An 8,353-nucleotide genomic window follows, 5' to 3' on the forward strand; every position below is an offset into this window, starting at 1 on the left:
ATTAACTGAATATTTAGTATCATGCTTTATATTGACTATCACTCTCCAATTTTATGCTATTGGTTATGATTTTATAGTTAATTCATTAATTCAGTGCTATTTTCACGTTGTATTTATTCATTAATTCAGCATATTTCTTCATTAAGTTAATTAAATTCCATTCATTGATATAATTCCATTCGATTTACCGAATTAAATCTTTCATTTCTTTACATGAGAAATCCCAGAATGACAGCTAAATATATATATCCCCAAATTCGTTGTGTTCTGTTTCGTTTGCCTTACTTATATATGCAATATTTTACGACAAATAAGCACTTTAAATGAGTAGGAATGAATGAATACTTTTATAATCACGCCTTGCCCGTGAATAATTAACGGCAATATTAAAGTAACCACAAAAAATGTCCCATAAATGCCCACTAACCTCGCGACAGAAATCAATACGCATCAATCAAATATATCTCAAGTCTAAGCCATACATGAAAACCCCTGAATCCCCCTAAACCCACATCTTCTCATAATCATTATCATCCTGTGTCGATACAGCCAAATACTAGTATCAGTGCCCAAGCAATCAATCTTAATCAATAATAAGTTAAGCAATATCTGGCAAAGGGGAACAATCGATTTCCACATAGAGATAATGCAAAGTATATAGTAGCAATGGAACTCGGCCAGTATTGGAGCCAGTGGCCCATGAAATAACAAAAGTAGATCATGCAAAGTATGCAAAACCCTTTGAAATTTAAGATATTATGGGACTTTCTCTAGACTATTATTCTGTCACCAATGCTCTTGTCTCACCCACTACCAAAGATACAATTAAAAAGACAACAAATATCAGATTAAATAAAAATAAATAAAAGTTAGGTGTTCCAAAAGTGCGCTCAAAGAGCAAACTTGTTCATACTAGCAAGCATAATTCTAACAATTATAACAACTACATTAAGGAGAATATACACAACAACTACATTAAGGAGAACATAAACAGCAACCTCAGAGAATACAAAGATAGATACATTTTGAAGCATAATGTGACATTGCGATGATGCAAGTATATAGTATAATATGTATGTATGGATATCTATATCATTGAATCTATTATAATGCTGAATAATAATAAATTTATCATACAGTTCAACTATGAGAAAAAGACTCAATCTCTCAGAATCAATGTCCGTCACAAGGGAAGATGAATAAGAACAAAGCTTTTCCAAAGGTAATAAGAAATCTAAATCTGATACTCACAACTATTTGACAGGAAATCCTTACTCCAAGCGATACTATTAAATTCTGTAAGTGCGCAAGAAATTGCCAGCACATGACTCCAAGCCTAAGCTGTTAGCATTGCTCCAAGAATACCAGGTTATTATATTAGTGGGGGAAACTGGTTCTGGTAAGACCACACAAATTCCGCAATTTCTTATTGAAGGGGGCTACACTGATCATGGAAAAACCATTGCCTGCACCCAGCCCAGGAGAGTTGCAGCCATGTCAGTTGCAAAGAGAGTGAGTGAGGAAATGGATGTTTAGCTCGGGGAGTAAGTCGGCTATTCTATCAGGTTTTAAGATTTGACAAGCAAGAAAACTATACTGAAATATATGACTGACGGCATGCTTCTCAGGGAAGCCATGGTTGACCACTCTCTTTAAAAATACTCTGTTATCATCTTGGATGAGGCACACGAAAGGACTCTAAACACTGACATACTCTTCGGGCTAATAAAAGAAATACTCACAAAAAGAAGTGACCTGAAGGTCATAGTAATGTCAGCTACTCTCGATGCTTAGAAATTTCAATAATATTTCGACGGAGCTCCAAGGCTGAATGTTCCAGGCAGGACTTACCCAGTCGATGTTTATTTCAGCAAAGAACCCGAAACCGATTATGTTGAGGCTTCGATACGTACTGCTGTCACTATCCATGAAAACTAACCTGAAGGAGATGTGCTTATATTCTTGACTGGCGAGTAGGAAATTGAAACTGTTTGCTCCAAAATATAGGAAGAAATCAAATCAATAGGCAGTGATAAAGTCGGGCCAGTGTCGGTTATCCCTCTTTATTCCACTCTGCCCCCTCATCAGCAGCAAAGAATCTTCGAGAACCCTCCCAAACCAAACAAAAATGGACTCAAAGGCAGAAAGATTATTGTGGCGACCAACATCGCCGAAACCAGTATCACAATTGATGGGATAGTCTATGTTGTTGATCCAGGCTTTTCAAAGCAAAAGGTATTTAATCCTAGAATGAGAATTTAAAGCTTGCTCGTATCCCCCATCAGTAAAGCAAGTGCTAAGCAAAGAGCAGGAAGAGCAGGACGTACAAAGCCAGGCAAGTGCTTCAGATTATACACAGAAGCCTCATACAATCAATAGCTTATCTAAAACACTTACCCAGAAATATTGAGATCGAATTTGGCAGCAACTGTGCTTTCGTTGAAGAAGTTGGGGATCGATGATTTAGTGCACTTTGATTTCATGGATCCTCCCGCCCCATAGACATTGATGAGGGCTCTATAACTCCTAAATTACTTGGGAGCTTTGGATGATGAAGGGCATCTCACTCCTGAAGGAGAGAAAATGGCAGACTTCCCATTATAGCCGCAACTTTCAAAAGTTCTCATTAGTTCTCCTAAGTTCAAATGCGCCTAATAAATTCTCACCATCGTTTCATGTTTGAGCAGCCCAAACTTATTCTTGAGGCCCAAGGATAGAATGGCCGAGGCGACAGGCGCACATTCAAAATTCATCAACCTCTAAGGCGACCATCTCACAATAATAAACACTTTCCATGAATACAAACGCAAAAACATGGACGTAGATTGGTGCTACTAGAATTTCCTAAACTACCGGCATCTCAAAGCAGCAGACGACATCCGTGAGCAATTAATGCAAATAATGAACAAAGTCGGAATACCCGTAAAGGAAACAATCCCGCTACAGCTGAACACGAGCTCCATTAAAAAATGCTTGCTCACAGGATATTTCACACAGATTGCAATAATCCAAAAGAATAATGTCTACTTAACAAGTAATTATAAATTAATAGTTTAGTTAAAGACTCACAGGTTGTTGTGATCCACCCTAGTTCCATTTTGAACCACAAGCCCTTGTATGTGCTGTACCATGAGTTGGTGCTGACCAAGAAGAACTATATGCGAACTGTTATGGAAATAAAGCCTGAATGGTTTTTTTAAATTGCTCCTGAGTATTTTAGGCCAGAAACTATCAAGAATGTGGAAACCAGGAAGGAAATGATGAAGGTTTAGAAGTAGTATATCGATGGAGTAAAAGGAGGCAAACAAAAGATCAAAAAATGAGACTCTGGGCTCTTGCGATTGCAATTATTTAAATTTGAAGATTATAAAATTATAATGTGGCTAAACGACAAAATGAATTAGTATGAAAGTGTTTTTTATTTGAATAATTTAAGAAATATTGATGTAAAACTTAAGAAAAAGGCCTCTATAGATATGATTCATATACGACATATGGCATACAACATGCAGAAATAATCAAAATACTATACTAGGCTAATGATAAGATTACGTATCATAAATCACTCTTTATTTGCACTCACTCACAACCGATTTTGGACCCAAATGCAGACAAAGCAATCCCAAAACCAACATACGGGCTCAGAGGATCTGTAATGTCCATTCGAAAGTGATCATCGTCAATTTTCCCGAACACCATGCGCATCGTATCAGAGTTATGCTCATCTTGCAAGATAAAATTTTTGATGGAAGCCTTTTTCACTCTCCCTCCGAAGTTCAACATGTACCCATTGATTTATTAGTTCCATGAGGGTTTTTTGTTGATGAGCACTATGATGTGCTGCTTATTTTCCTCAATCTTGTAGAGTTCGTTCAGTGGGATTTCCTATCCAAATTATTTGGTGCCTTGCAGCTGGAAATAGCTCACATTATTTTGCAATAAGAATACCTTGAAATTACGAGGCTTCGTCGAACCGAAGAAATTGGTCTCATATTCAACAGTTGCGAGCATATTCCTTTGTTTTAGTTTCTTCTCTTTGGCGTCAGCCGGACTTGCACCCGGCCCAAAAATCGCAACCTCATTCCCTACAAAGTTGGCTTTGAGTTTCCCTAAGTAGTTCTCCCCATTTTCTGTGAAATCACTCTTCTCTCGGCATATGGTAAAAGTTTGTGTTGTATTGTTTCCCGTAAGCTTGCCTGAAAATTTGTATAGATTATTGCTAAGATTGTGCAAATGGAATATAGGCCGCAATTTATGTAACCATTATTTATCACGCTTTATGACATAATTTAAGACTTAATTTTATTTTACAGGGGCGTATTCAAGGTTGACCGAATTGTTTCGGTTGTCTTCGACCTCTATGGCTTGTTAATAAAGGATTTATTAGTTTTAATTGGTGTTGGCTTGCTTAGATGGCTAATTATGGGGTTCGATCGATGGTTGCTACTCCTTCTTTTTGTGCTACTTCTTTTATGGTTAGTTTTTATGATTATTTTCATAGACTTCCTCGTTGTCGTCGCTTTAGTCGCTATTCAAATAAAGCACGTTTTTGAATTTATTTTTGCTGTTTTTGCTGTTTTCTACTTTTATCTATCCTTCCTTTATTTATTCTCCCTTTGTTTGCTCTCCCTTTATCTTTTGTTCTGCCTTTATTTTTTCTGTCTTTGTTTATTGTTCTGCCTTTATTGGCACTTCTTTGTGTTCTTTTCCCTTGATTTCGTGTTGAGGCTTGGAATCTAAACTAATTTATTCGAGACCCTCATCGTCGTCATCAATAAGAATTTGCCTCGGTTTCTATCCCTTCAGTGGCTAAAGTTTGGTGTGTTTCTTGCTTCTGCGAGTTGTCTTTGCCTGAATGCCTTCGAGTTCACCTTTTTGTCTATCATTCTTGATGCGTACAACCTTCGAAGGAGACTCTGGAGACTCAGAATCCTCAAACTAAAACTATTCATCGTCATAGGCATTGAAAAACCCTTTGGTAATAGTCCCTGAAGGTATTTTTTATTTTATCGGGTGGAGGATGGTGTTGATTGACTCGCCCTCAGACATATTCTCTTAATCTGATGAATATATTTATTATTATGAATGCAGCTGCCATAATTTAAATCCATCACATTTCAACATATACATCCGATAAATTTATGCGCAACCTCCTTCTTATTCATACATACAGATAGCTGTTTACTTTTTCTATGGACTGTTTAAAAATGTTGAAAGTCTGTTGACTATACCAATTCAGTCTTTTGCCGCAGAAAGATAGATAAACTTTGGAGAATATAAACACACCTTTATCTAAAAATATGCTTTTCTTCAATATTAAAAATGAGCAATTGTTATTTTCCGAATTTATATCTCTTTTATATTTATTATGACATTGTAATGATGAGTGAGATCTTCGCAAACATTATTATCGGCATTCATTATAATCCGAAGGTTTAAGTGCTATGAGTTCCTACTATTTAATACTTATTTGTTACTTATCTTCAACCCATGCAATAATTGTCAGGCTCTCGCAAGGTTGATCTTTTCACCAGTGATCTCTATCAGTTCACATGCTCCTACTCATACTTCCTGAGCAACAAACATGAGGAGAGTGCCACATTCGAAGTCTTCTTTAGGAAGTATCCCTTTGAGGGCAAGTATGTTATATTGGCAGGCATACGAGACGTGAAAAGGTTCATTGAGACTCTCTAATTCACCAAAGAGCAGGAATCTTACCTTAAAAGCTTATTCCCTCATATGAAATAGTAATATTTTGCATGGTTGAGGTCCAACATTTCTCACAAAATATCAGTCAAATGTAAGAAATTTCTTATACGTAGCAATGAAGTAAGGAGAGCTCGTCTTCGCCAAAGAGCCCCTCATTACATATACAGGACCCATATCGATTGTGCAGTTACTAGAGACACCAATTCTAAACTTATTGGGATTCGCCTCACTTGTGGCAACCAATGCCAGTAGGATGTGCAAGGTAGTCGAGCCCAAGCTATGTTTGTAATTCGGGACAAGGAGAGCACAGGGGCCGGATGGTGCAGCATCAGCAGCTTAGTTTGCATATCTGGGTGGCTTCTATGGCACTTCCAATATAAAAATTGGGCAGTTGCATGGTGTGAAGTGTATTGGCACAATGTCTCATGCTTATGTAACATCATACAGTTCTCTCAAATAGGCCCAAAGCTTCTAAATAAACAACGTAGATATTGTGGCTAAGGCATTATAATATAAAAAACAGCATGATTTCAATACCCATTAGGGAGAGCTCGCTGCGTTTTTGATGTATGCAAAGGCCTTCCCGGACAACTTCACATGCCTGATCGATAGCTATTCAACTCTAGACTCCGGGCTAATTAACACAATCATAGTTTCTAAGGCCTTGCACTCGGCTGGACTTAATAAATTTGGTCTGCGCTTAGATTCAGGCGACCTTGGCGCCCAGTCGAGAGAATGCCGCAAAGTATGGAACCAACATTTCCCAGAAGGTCCTCAATTGACAATCATCGCATCTGATGATCTGCATGAGGCAAGGCTGCACGAACTGGAAGTGGCGAACAACTAAATCGACATCTTCGCAATAGGCACCAACATTGCGACATGCAAGAAACAGCCAGCACTCGGGCTTGTGTGTAAGCTGGTTGAACTAAATGGCACCCCAAAAATGAAATTCTCAGAGGATGCTGGCAAGGCGACCTACCCAGCTAACAAATCAGTCTACCGAGTCTTCAACAACGATCAGAGTGCAGCATTATTCGACTTCATAGCGTAAAATATAAGTCATCATATAGACTGTAAAGCGAGTAAATAACCTCACCAGTAAGTCTCGTAAATTTGAAGAATGAGGAAGAGCTGATATGCGAATACACAAAAATCGAACTATTGAACAACCATTGGAGTAAGTAAGAACCATTGCAGACATTGAACGAGTGCAAACAAAACTATGAGAAGTCACGGAAGATGTTCGATAAAACTATGCAATTTTTGGAGCCCGTCGATTACTGCGTGCATATGACCAAGAATTATATGGCGGTATTCAAGGAACCTTGCAGAGAAATAAAATATGATCGATCTATGATGAAATATAATTATTGTTATGATGTTAATGAATATGAATGATTTTAATTTAATGTATTGTGATAAGTGTTCAAGTGTGAGTGTTCAAGTATATGTGTTAAAGTGTGAGTGTTAAAGTATATGTGTTAAAGTGGTGTGAATATTACGATGGTGAGTATTGTGGTGGTTAGATATTTATCAGTTCTTCTCCTTTATGCTAGTATGATCCCTATCATTGTCATCATGACTACTATGATTATATATGTGAGAATCTGTCATTTCGTGATGAAGTACCACGCATCCTTTCATCCATAGGTAGAACTGCGCCGCCATTTAACTGCATATATCGCTTTAGATGGCTTTCACTTTGGCATGCTTTCTCTGATGGATAATTCCCTCGACATCCGGCCTGTACAGCACATATACCTTATCTACACTGACTTTGAGGATGCCAGCAATCATCTTACGTATACAAATCTGCTTCGTTACCTCAAAGAATAGATAAGTAATGGCATAGACCTCAATTTAATGCCGACCACTTTGATCAACTGAACGGCGTATGATGATATTCGCCTAATCGGGATGACTCTCCCCTTTGCAGGTTGTTTCACACATTTATTTAGGATTGCTATTATTATAGCTGTGGATAGAAATAAACTAGTATGTGAACTTTTTACTCTGTGGTTGCGATTAAAGTTGCTACTTTATGATATCGGTCTATAAATATAAAAAGAATTACCAACTGTTTCATTACTGTATCTTTTGGTATCTGCTAATACTTTATGCACTCTTTTGTAATGATGAGTAAGGGTTTTTGTATTATTCATTTGGCTCACTTTGGCTAACATCGGGTATTTGTTTATGAGATATAGTTTATACAAGATTTTCAACTATTAGTATTCCCCCGATTCTGCACCCTCCCTTTCATACTATTATAGCTTATAGAACAATTTAACTGGCACTTATTGCGGGCTATTGAACTTCTCTAAACTGTTCACGACAATATACAAGTATCGACCACAATCTTTCGAGTGTGTCAGCAGATTTTATAGCTTATTTTACAGTGTCTGATAGCAGTTATGGACATTGTCGATGATGACGCATCGACTGATTTGTTACACTATTTTGTAGTAGACATGGGCTGTGAAATTATTGTCTATTGCGTATTCTAAGATATTTAGGAAATATCTTGTATATTGGTCATTGTTCTTGCCTGTCCTCTCATTTGTGTTCGTATTAATTGCGTCATTTAAATTCAGATTGTTCTAATTAACCTGGAATAATGCAAGAATAGATATACGTATAG

At 37.3% G+C, this 8,353-nt stretch overlaps 1 pseudogene; it reads left to right on the forward strand.

Annotated features, from left to right (window-relative positions):
• Nucleotides 1-1,806: 1,806 nt before the first annotated feature.
• On the forward strand, nucleotides 1,807-2,379 carry LOC148302646 (putative pre-mRNA-splicing factor ATP-dependent RNA helicase PRP1 pseudogene; annotated as a pseudogene).
• The last annotated feature ends 5,974 nt before the right edge of the window (nucleotides 2,380-8,353 follow it).

Source organism: Brachycentrus maculatus, unplaced genomic scaffold (assembly GCF_059751285.1).
Source record: "Brachycentrus maculatus isolate JH-2025_06_01 unplaced genomic scaffold, ASM5975128v1 h1tg000426l, whole genome shotgun sequence".
Taxonomy (NCBI): domain Eukaryota; kingdom Metazoa; phylum Arthropoda; class Insecta; order Trichoptera; family Brachycentridae; genus Brachycentrus; species Brachycentrus maculatus.